This window comes from Daucus carota, chromosome 4, assembly GCF_001625215.2.
Source record: "Daucus carota subsp. sativus chromosome 4, DH1 v3.0, whole genome shotgun sequence".
Taxonomy (NCBI): domain Eukaryota; kingdom Viridiplantae; phylum Streptophyta; class Magnoliopsida; order Apiales; family Apiaceae; genus Daucus; species Daucus carota.
Genome location: NC_030384.2, coordinates 19,080,145 through 19,097,645, shown reverse-complemented (window position 1 = coordinate 19,097,645; position 17,501 = coordinate 19,080,145). Strand labels below are relative to the sequence as shown.

At 38.4% G+C, this 17,501-nt stretch overlaps 1 long non-coding RNA gene and 2 other non-coding genes across 3 annotated transcripts; 2 read left to right on the top strand and 1 right to left on the bottom strand.

Moving 5' to 3' along the window:
- The first annotated feature begins 557 nt into the window (after window positions 1-557).
- LOC135152544 (small nucleolar RNA R71) lies at window positions 558-664 on the top strand. Its single transcript, XR_010291719.1, has one exon. It is a non-coding gene; the product is annotated as a small nucleolar RNA R71 (small nucleolar RNA).
- Window positions 665-7,666: 7,002 nt separating this feature from the next.
- LOC135152372 (uncharacterized) lies at window positions 7,667-9,996 on the bottom strand. The gene is made up of 2 exons (XR_010291456.1): window positions 9,473-9,996; window positions 7,667-9,246 (listed from the first exon to the last, which is right to left on the bottom strand). It is a non-coding gene; the product is annotated as an uncharacterized LOC135152372 (long non-coding RNA).
- A 7,136-nt stretch (window positions 9,997-17,132) lies between these two features.
- Window positions 17,133-17,239, top strand: LOC135152510 (small nucleolar RNA R71). Its single transcript, XR_010291685.1, has one exon. It is a non-coding gene; the product is annotated as a small nucleolar RNA R71 (small nucleolar RNA).
- The last annotated feature ends 262 nt before the right edge of the window (window positions 17,240-17,501 follow it).

The following is a 17,501-nucleotide window of genomic DNA, read 5'->3' as shown; positions in this document are numbered from 1 at the left end:
AGAGATTCTCCAAGTGGGATTTTTGTGGTTGAACTGGTGCATTGAAAGGTGCTCTTGGTTGAAAACCAGGTGGTTGAGATTGAGCTTGGTTATTCTTGTATGAGAAATTTGGATGATCTTTCCAACCAGGATTGTACGTGTTGGAGTAAGGATTGTATTGTTGCCTCTGATTCTGATTGTAAAGGGCACTTGCTTGCTCCATAGCCATATCAGATGAATTATATTGACAAGCATATTGAGTGTGCCCCTGTGTACCACATATTTCACATAAAGCAACTGTAGATGAAGACCCAGACTTTAGCTCCTTGATCTCATTAGCCAATTCTTTCATAGAACTCGTCAACATGGTCAAAGCATCAACATCGTACTTACCACCCTTCTTGGATTGATTTCGATCACTGTAAGGATAATTGTCATTAGACGCCATCTCGTCTAATAGAGTTCTTGCATCTTCGGTACTCTTTGCCATAACTGATCCGTCAGATGCGGCATCGATAAAGATTCGAAACTCTTGTGTCAACCCATTATAGAATGTTTGGATCAGCAACCAATCAGGAATTCCATGGTGAGGACATTGCCTTTGAAGGCGTTTGAATCTTTTCCAAGCATCATGTAGTGATTCATCATCTTCTTGACGAAAATTAGATATGTCATTCCTTAGCTTGGCAGTCTTCTTTTGGCTAAAAAATTTAAGTAGAAAGGCCTTTGCTAAAACATCCCAAGTAGTAAATTTGTTTGGCCCTTCATCTTTCAACCAATCCTTAGCTGCATCCCGAAGAGAAAATGGAAACAAACGCAGCTTGATAGCATCATCAGGGACATTGGTCAGCTTTATCATATCACACTTTTCAAGAAAACTCTCGAGATGATCAACTGGATTTTCAGAAGCCAAGCCCGCAAAAGAATCATTAGAGATGAATTGAATGAACTGAGGCTTGAGCTCGAAGTGAGTAGCTGTGACAGCTGGTCTGAGAATAGAGGACATGACGCCTGTAGTGTCTGGCATACCATATTCCCTCAAAGATTTCGCTGGTACTTCTTCGCCCATAATCTCCTTATTTTTGTTTCTCCTTTGTTCACCGGATTGCTTTCTTGCTGTAGCTTCAATTTCAGGATCAAACGGAATCAAATTTTCAGTACCTGAACTTCGAGTGTGCATATATCAAGAAAACTAGAAACAAAGGATCAGAAAACAAGAGATAATAGCCGAAGCAACACAACTATAGACTTAGCTAAAAATATCAAAAATAGACTAATCTAACACCACTTTGTCCCCGGCAGCGGCGCCAAAAATATGCACCACTTGTTCGCACAAGTAAGCAAAAACTGGTCACGCAAAAACTGGTCACGCATTGTTTAACTAATCTTTCTTATCAAAAACTTGTTCGCACAAAATCACGCAAGCGTACGTGGTCACAAGTAATATAGAATATAATTCAAGTTCGTTCCCACAGAGACTGGTGTATTCAGAAATATGTACTTATGCACCAATGTATGATTATTATTCAATGCTTAGACAAGTATCAAATTGGGTTTTGGTTTTCTACTTAACTAATCCTAATTGAATTATGAAACTAAGAATTATCAACTAAGAGAATAACGATTTACTAATGAGAATAAAACATGGGATTCTAGCTTTATTAACAACTTCAATCAGAGTTCTACCTTTATTCAATTGTAATGGTTGATAACTAATCAGATAACACGAGACTGATACACGCTAACTGTCGTTATACGTGCACCATACTTCTACACATCCACAATTAAGATAGAAGGTAAACAGACACCAATTATGCTTAGACCCTATATGTCTATAGAATTTGAAAATATAACGGTTGAAGAGCAAGTTATCTATCAAGATTACATAGGGCGATGCAAGATGGGTAAAATCACATCACAAGTCATGTTATCGAACACGAAACCTATGCTCGCATGGCAAGTTCTAAATCAATATATTCATTGTCGCTTCAATACAGATTAACAAGCAATCTTAGATGTTAGTTACGCATCCAAGACGAATAAGCGCAACCAATACGAGGAAATCAAACCATCACATATGAACAAGACAAATTAACTACTGAAATTCATCGATAAATCCGCTAAAATCCCATGACAATGATTAGTTCATAATCGAACTTCTCATCATCATGGGTTCGAATGTAAACATGGTACTGAATAGGAAAAACAAAATCAAAGTACTAGAACAAGAGTTAAGAAACAAATCCGAAACGAGCATCCAAAGTTACGCCTACTTCGAAGAATTACAAAAGTGAAAAGTATGAAATTGATCTTGATCTTCTCCGTAGCCGTCACGTGCTCCTAGAATGTTTCTAGGTTGTGTTTTAAGTCCCCCAAGTCCTCCTTTAAGTTTCCCAGCAAACGGGCCTTCAAACGGATCAAAAACGGGCAAAACGGGCCAAAATTCCCGCTCAGGTCGTGGGGCGGCCGCGCCAGAGTTGGGGCGGGCGCGCCAACGGGGCGGCCGCGCCAAAGTTGGGGCGGCCGCGCCAAAGTGGCAGCCCTGACGTCCAACCTTTACGCGTCCGTATCTTTCTCCTCGAGCATCCGATTGCTTCACCGTTTTTTTTCATTTAAAGCTATGATTCTCCTCTTCGTTCTCCTTCCAAGAAACCTACACAACACAACACTAAAACATATCAAAAACATCAAAAGCTTGAGGCCATTCCATCAATTTAAGTCAAAACGAAGGCTTCCAAGTGGATATAAAATCCACTTATCACACCCCCAAACTTAAAACGATGCTTGTCCTCAAGCATAGACACACACAAATACTACTAATGCAATGCATGAATGCAACTAAATGCCTACATCTAATCAAATCATGAAGTGTAATCCTTGTTAACATAGCATCCTCAGAATATGCAACATTCTCGGCATTCATCTCCTTCACATATTAGCCATGTATCCTTCCACTACAAGTGTGAAGTGCATCGTGTGTGCTAGCATGCTCTCTATTGAAACAAAACAAAGACCATCAAACTTCAACAGAGTCCTCACTATGAGCCGTTAATCAGAATAAGGTTTAAACACTTCTTTACCAAAGAGTTAACTACAATTTAGGGTCACCAAAAGAATTCTATGCCTCCCTATTTTTTCTATTTTTTTTCTTTTTTTTTTCTGCTAAGTCTAAGGTTGGGACGCTTCTCAGTGTAAGTGAGTCACGACCGCCATTCGACTTCGCTTATTCTCCTTTTTTTTTATCAAGTAATTCTCCAGTAATCAAGGGTTGTGAAAAGTCACCAAGAAATTGCTTATTCTAATACATTTGCACTTAATACCAGCACAAGTACATGGATCGTCCCTTTCACATGACATTGCATTTTACCCATTGATGTGACGCCCCCGACCCGGGATGACCTCAACAACCCGACCCGGGGGTGTCATTCTACTGAACACACCGAAATATATCTTCATAATCTCAAACTTAATATAACTTAAAGGCATATTTTACCTTACATCAGAGTCTTACATCACTCTTCAAAAAGTTCACAAATATTTCTTTCGATTACATAATACTTTTACTAAACTTCTACTTGCAAATCCAACCAAGTCTAGCATTTCGATTCCTCACACTTTTACCCTTGCCTGAGTATCCTTCTCCAGAATTCTTCCCTGTAAGGTTAGTACATAAAAAGGGATGAGCTTATAAAGCTCAGTAAGCATATACGTACATTTTAATTGAGTTTTATTCACAAAACTTGGTGAACCAAATCAATATTTCATCAGAGTCATCGAAACAGTTTCACACAAGAAGATGAGTATGAGTATTCAGACACGTTCAAAAGTTCACAGATTCTACTGTTGGGGATCCCGGCCAGCTAAACAATTGGTTTAGCTTTCCTTCCCGGAGGAAGTATCATACTTTACTTCACAAAGGAAGCATCACACACAGAACAAATGTAAGAATACTCATTTCTCATCAGAAAATCATCAATAAAATGTTCACCGAAACATCATAAAATATCACAGTGAAGGGTACAGTATATACTTACAGCGCACCACGTTCCAATTTAAGTTGACTAATCAAGCTCGCCTTCCAGATAATCAATCTTCTATGTCACAAAATAATACATTAGAATCTTATCTTAAAACGATGATCTCGTAAAATCTACTTATAATTCCTCATTTTATATTACTATTAGATCATTTCTCATTTATTCTCCTCTTATTATTAATTTAAGCAAAATATTCCTTACTAACTCATGTTACTATCCCAAAAGTCTCATTTTTCTAAACTATTCGTTTTATTCAATTATTAACTAAATCCTCCAATTTAACTAACTATTTATTAAATCAACCATAATATAAATTAATTTAATATCTCTCGAACCCAAAATTAGGTTTTACCATTAAATCCGAAATATTTAAACTTTCATGTTTTACACTTTTACTAATTTCCTCGTTTAATCTCTCAAATTAATTAAATACTAATTTTCAATATTCTAACCAATCAGAAGATGCCACGTCATCATCTTCTCCAACATACTCATCTAGTTTCTCTCTCCCCGAAGTCAACACCCATGGCCAAACTTTGACCACTCATAACTCCCTTATTTTTCATCCAAATCATTTGATTCAAAAGCTCATTCCATCTAACTTTTCACAAGGAATCCAAATATGAATTTTATTTTACAATCCGACATCAAATTAGTTCCCAGCGAATTATTTATCAGAAAGCGTTAAATTACAAAACTGTCCCCCATCTTCCTCATTCCATCTCCTTCTTCCTAATCTTCGCCGCCACTGCCGCCGGCCTGAGAAGGCTCCGGCGACCTCCTCTCTCCGTTACTCTCTCTCTCTCTCTCTCTCCCTCTCCCTCTCTCTCTTTCCCTCTCCCCCCTCTCTTTCTCTCTCTCTCTCTCTTCCACAGCTTAAACCCACCGCTGTCTCTTCTCCCTCGATCCCGAGACGCGTCTCCGTCGGCGACGCCGACGCGAGCTCCGGCCGGCTACTCCTCTCCGACCAACACACCAAACAAGCTGCAACCCATACTTCACACAACCAATTCAAACCAATAATAAAAATTCCCAATTTTATAATAGTTTAAGTAAAACCCCCATATCCTGTATATATATATGGTTATGAATATATTAATTTTCCTAAAATAGACACTTACCAATTTGATTGAATAAACTTAAGAATTTTAGACCATCCGAGTTAATATACACAAATATTGAAATTAATCCTCCATTTAATTAATAAGCCAAGTGAAAGTACCTTGCTTTACGGGGACTTCCGGAGTACACCTTCTGTAAAACTTCTTTTGCCTTCTCTTTTTTTTTTTTTTTCACTCACTTTAGTTTCTTTTTCCTCTGCACTCTTGCAAATTCTCACGTTTGTTTTGTTTTTATACCATAACTAATCTTCTGACCATTAAGAGTTAATTACTAATTAACATATAGTTTATTAATAAAGTTGCTTTGTCCCCAAGTATAATTCGTGGGCGCCAAGTAATAGACTTGGGCTCCAAGTCCGTCCCGTTAATATTTTAATAATTCTGGCTCGGCTCGGTTATTCTCGTATCGATCTTAATAAACGCGAATTTAAAATAATTATATATCATACAAAATAATATTAACTATTTTAAATATTTTCTAGCCAATCCTCAAATTTATAAAATAATCACCTCGGCCAGAACGTAATATTTATTCACGATTCGGTAAATATATAAATATTCGCGTCAACTATACTTTTCGTATAAACGAAGATCTCGTGTTAACGTACCTATTTAAATTAAACGACCGGTCCACACCAACAACTATTTCACGTTTTCTAGAAATCTTACAACTACAACCTTAATATTTCCGGCATTATAAATTTTATTAAATCCGAGACTAATAAAATAGTCCTTTTTGCATAATAAATAATTAAATCAAATAATTGTATTTTTACGTATTGTAAATTTCACGGATGTTACATTCTTCCCTCCTTAAAAGGATTCCGTCCTCGGAATCCCGATTGGTGCTAAACAACTCTGAGTAGCTTCTTCTCATTACATCTTCTAATTCTCACATAGCTTCTATTAACTCTGGTTGTACTAACATCTCATAAATCCTTCCCTCCTTATGCTCTGAATTCCTAATCTCTAATCCTAACTTTTCTGTTTCCTTAAAATTTCTTTCATAAAGACATAATATAACTCTTTCTTTTCTATTTAATGCATCAGAACCTACATTTGCTTTCCTTTGATGATAATTAATCATACAGTCATAATCCTTTATTAATTCTAACCATCTTTTTGTCTCATATTAACTCCTTTTGAGTAAATGAGTATTTTAACTCTTATACTCCGTAAATATCTCACATTTCTCATCACACAAATAATGTCACTGACTCTTTATTGCAAATACTGTAGCAGCCAACTCGAGATCATGGGTAAGGTATATCAATTCGTAGTTCTTAAGTTGTCTTAGAAGCATATGCTATCACTTTTTCATGTTGTATAAGAACACATCTTATTCATAAGGTTGATAAATGTTATATAGGTGCCTTAGTCAGTCCGAAAGGCATCTCTTAAGAACTCATAATGTTCATGTCGGGTCCTAAAGGCCGCCTTAGGTTCAAGCCTAATATATAACTGATGTTATCCAGACCTCAAGTATATCTTAGAAAAGTAAGATGTTTCCTTCAATTGGTCAAACAAATCATCAACCGTAGGTCAAGGGTCATCTTATTTAATTCTCAATAATATATGCAGCAGCCTTCAAATTCGTGGGTCTGGATCTGATGTTATCATACAACACTTTCTTAAAGCACTTTTTCAAAACAAACTATATTTTTGAAAATAACCAAAATCAAAGGATTTGAAATCTGAGCATTTTGAAAAGAACTCAAAGGAAATAAGAATTTTGAAAACTTTCTTGAATATATAGAAGTCTTTCACAATGGTAATCATCGATCAATGAGTTTCCAAATAACTTTCATTTGAAATAAAAAGGATGACTGGGAGACCAATATGATCAAATGAACTAAGTGTTGCGTGTCTAAATTAAGACACTACTAAAGGTTGTTAACCTTCTTGTAATCACAACACACACAAGTGATGGCGTCCCATCCAACTCCTATCACACAGACAGGTATACCTTGTGTCCCCTATGATTAGGGTTGTTCATCCCAATCGGATTGAAAAATATCAAGAAAATAAAATTTTTCTCAAAGATTTTCTTTTGAACGGTTATCTTACAACTAGGACAAACCTTATCTACTATAATTACTTCCTGGTCAGTTATTTCTATATCACACTAGATTCTTCTATAACTTGCTTAGCTTCTCACAAATAATTAGCCTCTCCATTAAGCAATAAGCACCAAGGATAATTTTCTTATCCTCTTCTACACCAACTATTTCAAAAGTCTTCCTTTCTCTTAGCCATATCTTGGCCTCAACGGGATCTACCGTCCCTTAAACTCTAAGGGTTCCAACTATAGTATATATAGACACATAGTCTATTCCACACATTCACGACAAGTATCCATATATTCTCTAGACCTCTTTTCTAACTTAAAATCACACTAGTCTTAATATTTTAATCCTACTTTCGCAGATTCTTGAACCTACAGCTCTGATACCACCTGTGACGCCCCCGACCCGGGATGACCTCAACAACCCGACCCGGGGGTGTCATTCTACTGAACACACCGAAATATATCTTCATAATCTCAAACTTAATATAACTTAAAGGCATATTTTACCTTACATCAGAGTCTTACATCACTCTTCAAAAAGTTCACAAATATTTCTTTCGATTACATAATACTTTTACTAAACTTCTACTTGCAAATCCAACCAAGTCTAGCATTTCGATTCCTCACACTTTTACCCTTGCCTGAGTATCCTTCTCCAGAATTCTTCCCTGTAAGGTTAGTACATAAAAAGGGATGAGCTTATAAAGCTCAGTAAGCATATACGTACATTTTAATTGAGTTTTATTCACAAAACTTGGTGAACCAAATCAATATTTCATCAGAGTCATCGAAACAGTTTCACACAAGAAGATGAGTATGAGTATTCAGACACGTTCAAAAGTTCACAGATTCTACTGTTGGGGATCCCGGCCAGCTAAACAATTGGTTTAGCTTTCCTTCCCGGAGGAAGTATCATACTTTACTTCACAAAGGAAGCATCACACACAGAACAAATGTAAGAATACTCATTTCTCATCAGAAAATCATCAATAAAATGTTCACCGAAACATCATAAAATATCACAGTGAAGGGTACAGTATATACTTACAGCGCACCACGTTCCAATTTAAGTTGACTAATCAAGCTCGCCTTCCAGATAATCAATCTTCTATGTCACAAAATAATACATTAGAATCTTATCTTAAAACGATGATCTCGTAAAATCTACTTATAATTCCTCATTTTATATTACTATTAGATCATTTCTCATTTATTCTCCTCTTATTATTAATTTAAGCAAAATATTCCTTACTAACTCATGTTACTATCCCAAAAGTCTCATTTTTCTAAACTATTCGTTTTATTCAATTATTAACTAAATCCTCCAATTTAACTAACTATTTATTAAATCAACCATAATATAAATTAATTTAATATCTCTCGAACCCAAAATTAGGTTTTACCATTAAATCCGAAATATTTAAACTTTCATGTTTTACACTTTTACTAATTTCCTCGTTTAATCTCTCAAATTAATTAAATACTAATTTTCAATATTCTAACCAATCAGAAGATGCCACGTCATCATCTTCTCCAACATACTCATCTAGTTTCTCTCTCCCCGAAGTCAACACCCATGGCCAAACTTTGACCACTCATAACTCCCTTATTTTTCATCCAAATCATTTGATTCAAAAGCTCATTCCATCTAACTTTTCACAAGGAATCCAAATATGAATTTTATTTTACAATCCGACATCAAATTAGTTCCCAGCGAATTATTTATCAGAAAGCGTTAAATTACAAAACTGTCCCCCATCTTCCTCATTCCATCTCCTTCTTCCTAATCTTCGCCGCCACTGCCGCCGGCCTGAGAAGGCTCCGGCGACCTCCTCTCTCCGTTACTCTCTCTCTCTCTCCCTCTCCCTCTCTCTCTTTCCCTCTCCCCCCTCTCTTTCTCTCTCTCTCTCTCTTCCACAGCTTAAACCCACCGCTGTCTCTTCTCCCTCGATCCCGAGACGCGTCTCCGTCGGCGACGCCGACGCGAGCTCCGGCCGGCTACTCCTCTCCGACCAACACACCAAACAAGCTGCAACCCATACTTCACACAACCAATTCAAACCAATAATAAAAATTCCCAATTTTATAATAGTTTAAGTAAAACCCCCATATCCTGTATATATATATGGTTATGAATATATTAATTTTCCTAAAATAGACACTTACCAATTTGATTGAATAAACTTAAGAATTTTAGACCATCCGAGTTAATATACACAAATATTGAAATTAATCCTCCATTTAATTAATAAGCCAAGTGAAAGTACCTTGCTTTACGGGGACTTCCGGAGTACACCTTCTGTAAAACTTCTTTTGCCTTCTCTTTTTTTTTTTTTTCACTCACTTTAGTTTCTTTTTCCTCTACACTCTTGCAAATTCTCACGTTTGTTTTGTTTTTATACCATAACTAATCTTCTGACCATTAAGAGTTAATTACTAATTAACATATAGTTTATTAATAAAGTTGCTTTGTCCCCAAGTATAATTCGTGGGCGCCAAGTAATAGACTTGGGCTCCAAGTCCGTCCCGTTAATATTTTAATAATTCTGGCTCGGCTCGGTTATTCTCGTATCGATCTTAATAAACGCGAATTTAAAATAATTATATATCATACAAAATAATATTAACTATTTTAAATATTTTCTAGCCAATCCTCAAATTTATAAAATAATCACCTCGGCCAGAACGTAATATTTATTCACGATTCGGTAAATATATAAATATTCGCGTCAACTATACTTTTCGTATAAACGAAGATCTCGTGTTAACGTACCTATTTAAATTAAACGACCGGTCCACACCAACAACTATTTCACGTTTTCTAGAAATCTTACAACTACAACCTTAATATTTCCGGCATTATAAATTTTATTAAATCCGAGACTAATAAAATAGTCCTTTTTGCATAATAAATAATTAAATCAAATAATTGTATTTTTACGTATTGTAAATTTCACGGATGTTACAATTGATCTCAAAGGAGTACTGATAATAATTTTGCTTTTTTTTTTCTTTCTTTTCCCTTTTTTTTTAGAAAGGCATATTCATCCCTTAACTCCCCCAAACTTAAGATTTACAAACTCTAAGTTCAGAAAGGGAATAATCCAAACTCTACGCCCGACTCAACGCAAGGACTCAAGAAATAAGTTAGTCTAAGTCTTATCTCTAGAGCATAAGTGTAATTAGAATTTCCACACAAGCAATTTCCAAGTAACAAGGCATCACATATGAGCAAGACTACTAGCCAAGAAATTATGCACATAAACTCATCATAGGACATCAACTTGGAAAACAACTTCAAGATTCATGCAAATGCAACTATATGAAACTACTAACACATACTAACACAAGCATATATATATAAACAAAACTAACTAATATGTAACAATATGAAATAATATGCTAAACTATATGCAACATGCAACCTATATGAACACACACATCACTACTAGTCCTTAGATTACCACCCCCAAACTTAAAATATTCAATGTCCTCATTGAAGGTGATAAAAAGGATCGAATGTACCTAGAAGGAGCCCGAACCATCACTCTCCTCACCCTCATCAGGTGAAGAGTCAGCTGGAGGATAAACCATATCAGCACCGAACACAGGCCACTCCACGTCTACGCCCGTAGCACGAAACCCCTCTCTTTAGTAATTGACTTACCCATAAGCCGAATAAACTCTTCTTGCGCTTCCGGGGTTGTGAACTTGTTAACCGGAGAATCCGTTGATTGGGCTTGCAAGCTACTACTCCCGGATCTTCAAGCTCTTTTGGGTGTAGGTGGGTGTGTGTATAGTTGTATGTATATGTATGTATAGTTGGCTTTGGAGAAGATGAAGTGGGTTTGTCTTTGGGGAGGATTTTGGGTGTTGAATTAGGGCTAGAAAAGGAGTTTAGGAGTGCTAGGTACTAAAGGGAGGAGCTGGGTTTGTTAAAAACAAGCAAGAAAAACAAAGAATTTTTTTTTTTTTTTTTATAAAGGACTGCCGAACTCGCGCGGTTGCCCCGTCCCGGCGCGGCCGCCCCGCTCGCGCGGGAGCGCCAGTCGTGGCGCGCGAAAACTTGTTCGCACAAAATCACGCAAGCGTACGTGGTCACAAGTAGTATAGAATCAAATTCAGTTCGTTCCCACAGAGACTGGTGTATTCAGAAATATGCACTTATGCACCAATGTATGATTATTATTCAATGCTTGGACAAGTATCAAATTGGGTTTTGGTTTTCTACTTAACTAATCCTAGTCGAATTATGAAACTAAGAATTATCAACTAAGAGAATAACGATTTACTAATGAGAATAAAACATGGGATTCTAGCTTCATTAACAACTTCATTCAGAGTTCTACCTTTATTCGATTGTAATGGTTGATAACTAATCAGATAACACGAAACTGATACACGCTAACTGTCGTTATACGTGCACCATACTGCTACACATCCACAATTAAGATAGAAGGTAAACAGACACCAATTATGCTTAGACCCTATATGTCTATAGAATTTGAAAACATAACGGTTGAAGAGCAAGTTATCTATCAAGATTACACAGGGCGATGCAAGATGGGTAAAATCACATCACAAGTCATGTTATCGAACACGAAACCTATGCTCGCATGGCAAGTTCTAAATCAATATATTCACTGTCGCTTCAATAAAGATTAACAAGCAATCTTAGATGTTAGCTATGCATCCAAGACGAATAAGCACAACCAATAAGAGGAAATCAAACCATCACATATGAACAAGACAAGTTAACTACTGAAATTCATCGATAAATCCGCTAAAATCCCACGACAATGATTAGTTCATAATCGAACTTCTCATCATCATGGGTTCGAATGTAAACATGGTACTGAATAGGAAAAACAAAGTCAAAAGAGTAAAACAAGAGTTTCGAAACAAATCCGAATGAGCATCCAAAAGTATCGCCTAATTGGAAGAAGACAAAAGAATACTATGAATCTAGATCTTCTCCGTAGCCGTCACCTGATCCTTAGAATGTTTCTAGGTTGTGTTTTAAGTCCCCCAAGTCCTCCTTTAAGTTTCCCAGCAAACGGGCCTTCAAACGGATCAAAAACGGGCAAAACGGGCCAAAATTCCCGCTCAGGTCGTGGGGCGGCCGCGCCAGAGTTGGGGCGGGCGCGCCAACGGGGCGGCCGCGCCAAAGTGGCAGCCCTGACGTCCAACCTTTACGCGTCCGTATCTTTCTCCTCGAGCATCCGATTGCTTCACCGTTTTTTTTCATTTAAAGCTATGATTCTCCTCTTCGTTCTCCTTCCAAGAAACCTACACAACACAACACTAAAACATATCAAAAACATCAAAAGCTTGAGGCCATTCCATCAATTTAAGTCAAAACGAAGGCTTCCAAGTGGATATAAAATCCACTTATCACACCCCCAAACTTAAACCGATGCTTGTCCTCAAGCATAGACACACACAAATACTACTAATGCAATGCATGAATGCAACTAAATGCCTACATCTAATCAAATCATGAAGTGTAATCCTTGTTAACATAGCATCCTCAGAATATGCAACATTCTCGGCATTCATCTCCTTCACATATTAGCCATGTATCCTTCCATTACAAGTGTGAAGTGCATCGTGTGTGCTAGCATGCTCTCTATTGAAACAAAACAAAGACCATCAAACTTCAACAGAGTCCTCACTATGAGCCGTTAATCAGAATAAGGTTTAAACACTTCTTTACCAAAGAGTTAACTACAATTTAGGGTCACCAAAAGAATTCTATGCCTCCCTATTTTTTCTATTTTTTTTCTTTTTTTTTTCTGCTAAGTCTAAGGTTGGGACGCTTCTCAGTGTAAGTGAGTCACAACCGCCATTCGACTTCGCTTATTCTTTTTTTTTATCAAGTAATTCTCCAGTAATCAAGGGTTGTGAAAAGTCACCAAGAAATTGCTTATTCTAATACATTTGCACTTAATACCAACACAAGTACATGGATCGTCCCTTTCACATGACATTGCATTTTACCCATTGATCTCAAAGGAGTACTGATAATAATTTTGTTTTTTTTTCTTTCTTTTCCCTTTTTTTTTAGAAAGGCATATTCATCCCTTAACTCCCCCAAACTTAAGATTTACAAACTCTAAGTTCAGAAAGGGAATAATCCAAACTCTACGCCCGACTCAACGGAAGGACTCAAGAAACAAGTTAGTCTAAGTCTTATCTCTAGAGCATAAGTGTAATTACAATTTCCACACAAGCAATTTCCAAGTAACAAGGCATCACATATGAGCAAGACTACTAGCCAAGAAATTATGCACATAAACTCATCATAGGACACCAACTTGGAAAACAACTTCAAGATTCATGCAAATGCAACTATATGAAACTACTAACACATACTAACACAAGCATATATATATAAACAAAACTAACTAATATGTAACAATATGAAATAATATGCTAAACTATATGCAACATGCAACCTATATGAACACACACATCACTACTAGTCCTTAGATTACCACCCCCAAACTTAAAATATTCAATGTCCTCATTGAAGGTGATAAAAAGGATCGAATGTACCTAGAAGGATCCCGAACCATCACTCTCCTCACCCTCATCAGGTGAAGAGTCAGCTGGAGGATAAACCATATCAGCACCGAACACAGGCCACTCCACGTCTACGCCCGTAGCACGAAACCCCTCTCTTTAGTAATTGACTTACCCATAAGCCGAATAAACTCTTCTTCCGCTTCCGGGGTTGTGAACTTGTTAACCGGAGAATCCGTTGATTGGGCTTGCAAGCTACTACTCCCGGATCTTCAAGCTCTTTTGGGTGTAGGTGGGTGTGTGTATAGTTGTATGTATATGTATGTATAGTTGGCTTTGGAGAAGATGAAGTGGGTTTGTCTTTGGGGAGGATTTTGGGTGTTGAATTAGGGCTAGAAAAGGAGTTTAGGAGTGCTAGGTATTAAAGGGAGGAGCTGGGTTTGTTAAAAACAAGCAAGAAAAACAAAGAATTTTTTTTTTTTTATAAAGGACTGCCGAACTCGCGCGGGTGCCCCGTCCCGGCGCGGCCGCCCCGTTCGCGCGGGAGCGCCAGCCGTGGCGCGGGGGCCGCGGAGTGGCAGTGACCTCACTGTTGTTCGCGCGCGGGTGCCCCATCCCGGCGCGGCCGCCCCGCTCGCGCGGGAGCGCCAGCCGTGGCGCGGGGGCCCCGGAGTGGCAGCGGATTTTTGATTTTTGATTTTTTTTTTTTTTAACTAAGAAGTAAAACATGAAATGCTTAAAAAGCGTGGGTTGCCTCCCACGAAGCGCTTGTTTACCGTCTTTAGCTTGACGTGAAGCCCCAAGAATTAAATAATAGTGAGGATGGTGCTTACCGCCTCGCGATTCACCGGTCCTCCGAAATATGGCTTCACTCTTTGTCCATTCACTTTAAATGATTCCTCCGATGTTGTTTCATAAATTTCTATGGCACCATGTGGAAACACCTTCTTTACTGTGAAAGGACCCGACCATCTAGATTTCAACTTCTTAGGAAATAGTCTGAGACGCGAATTAAAAAGAAACACTTGTTGGCCAATGAAGAACTCCTTTTGCACCAACTTCCTATCATGCCATCTCTTGACTTTTTCCTTGTAAAGCTTGTTGTTCTCTCCTTTCTTAGGCACACATTGAACAGGGCTCACCCAAGAACTATCCGAGATTGGATAAATAATGTCGGCATCAAGCCACTTAAGAATCTCCTTCTTCACCACTTCTTTCATTATTGGATTGAGTCTTCTTTGATGCTCAACAGTGGGTTTACTACCCTCCTCGATCAGAATTTTATGTTGACAATAAGAAGGGCTGATTCCCTTGATATCTGCAATTGTCCATCCAATGGCTGATTTGAACTCCCTAAGAATTCTCAAAAGCTTTTCTTCCTCGATACCTGAAAGGTTAGATGCAATAATTACAGGTAATGTAGAAGATTCACCAAGAAAGGCATACCTTAGGTGTTCGGGAAGTTGCTTGAGCTCAAGTTTAGGAGCTTCAACAATAGAGGGTTTCAGTCGTTCATGATAATCCTTCAATTCCGATAACCCAAGAGATTCGATTGGAGGTTCCATCCTTCTTCTCCAAGGAGAAGCATTCAAGTATTGAAGGTGTTCTTCTTCCTCTTCACCACCGAATTCTGAGTCACCTGATAGAACCCTTTCCAAGATGTCAGTTTTCAGCCTGTTATCAATTTCCGAATGAGCTGCAGCTTCGAGTATATCCACTTTAAAGCATTCCTCCTCATCTGATGGAAGTTTTATGGCGTTGAACACGTTGAAAGTGACCATCTGATCTTGAACTCTCATTGTGAGTTCACCCTTTTGCACATCAATCAAAGTCCGCCCTGTCGCAAGGAATGGTCTCCCCAAGATGATGGGAATCTTCTTATCTTCCTCAAAGCCGAGAATGACAAAATCAGCAGGGAAGATTAGCTTATCTACCTTTACCAACACATTTTCAACTATCCCCCTTGGGTATGTAATCGAACGATCAGCCAGTTGCAAAGACATATTAGTAGGTTTCAGCTCCGGAAGACCAAGTTGCAAGAAAATAGACAAGGGCATCAGATTGATGCTAGCTCCCAAATCACATAAACACTTGTCGAATGACAATTGCCCAATAGTACACGGGATTGTGAAGCTTCCCGGATCTTTCAGCTTCGGGGGCAATTTCTGTTGCAACACAGCACTACACTCCTCGGTCAAAGCCACAGTTTCCAATTCCTCAAGTTTGAGTTTTCGAGATAGAATACCTTTCATGAATTTAGCATAACTCGGCATTTGTTCCAGAGCCTCCGCAAAAGGTATGTTGATTTGTAATTTCTTGAAGACCTCTAGAAATTTTGCGAATTGTTTGTCGAGCTTATGCTTTTGGAGTCTCTTCGGAAAAGGTGGAGGTAGATATATTTGCTTGACCCCAGTATCAGTTTTCGGGCTAGACTTTTCGGCTGAATCCTTGCTTGCTTCCTTGTTGATTTTTTTCTTGTCAGCTTCAACAACAGTTTTTCCACTATCAAACTCAGATGAGAGCACGGGTGTTTCAACCTGTTGATCACTCTCTTCCTTGTTTCGCTCTGTTGCTGATTCTTTATCCTTCGTAACCTTTCCGGACCTCAATGTGACAGCTTGTACCTGTTCCTTCACTTCCTTCTTGCCCGGATTGGCCTCAGTATCACTAGGAAGAGTTCCCGGTGGTCTATTAATCAACGCATTAGCAATTTGCCCGATCTGATTCTCCAAAGTATTGATTGACACCGATTGGCTTTTAACCATAAGTCTTAATTCTTCCAATTCTGATCTTTCGTTGGAAGACTGTCCAGCCACCCCATGATTTTGTTGCTGGAATCCAGGGTGTTGGAATTGCTGCCTCGGTGCAAATTGTTGTTGAAAACCAGAAGGGTTGAAAGGTCCAGCTCCGTGCTGCTGAAACTGTTGCTGCGGTTGTTGCATGAAATTTTGATTGTTGCTCCAGCTGAAATTCGGATGATTCCGGTTATTGGGATGATAAGTGGCTGGTGCTGGCTGCTGAGACCTCTGGAAGGTGCTCACAAACTGAGCAGATTCACTAGATATAGCACACTGATCAGAAGAATGTGCACCCGCACAAAGCTCGCAAACATTAGGTGGTGGTTGAACTCCCAAGTTAGCTAAGGAATCTATCTTCATAGTAAGAGCCTTAATTTGAGCAGTCAAGGCTGTAGTAGCATCAACATCTAGAACACCTGCTGCCTTGACCTGATGAAGACGCTGAGTAGGATTCTGATATTCATTCGCGGCCATCATCTCAATCAACTCATAAGCTTCATCATAGCTCTTAGCCCATAGAGCTCCACCTGATGCTGCATCGAGCATTGGTCTCGATTGAGGTCCCAAGCCATTATAGAAGCAATTAATCACCATCCAATCAGGCATCCCATGATGTGGGCATTTTCGAAACATCTCCTTGTAGCGTTCCCAAGCTTCACATAAAGTTTCACCAGACAGTTGAGAGAATTGAGTGATAGCATTCCTGATTGCAGCTGTTTTGGCCATAGGGAAGAACTTAGTAAGAAACTTCTGAGCCAGATCCTCCCATGTCGTAATAGATCCTGCAGGAAGAGAATGCAACCATCCTTTAGCTTTATCCCTCAGAGAAAATGGGAACAACCTCAATCTGATGGCATCGTCCGTAACACCATTGAACTTGAAAGTGTCGCAGATCTCAATGAAGTCCCGAATATGAGTATTAGGATCCTCAGTCGGAGAACCCCCAAACTGTACTGAGTTCTGCACCATCTGA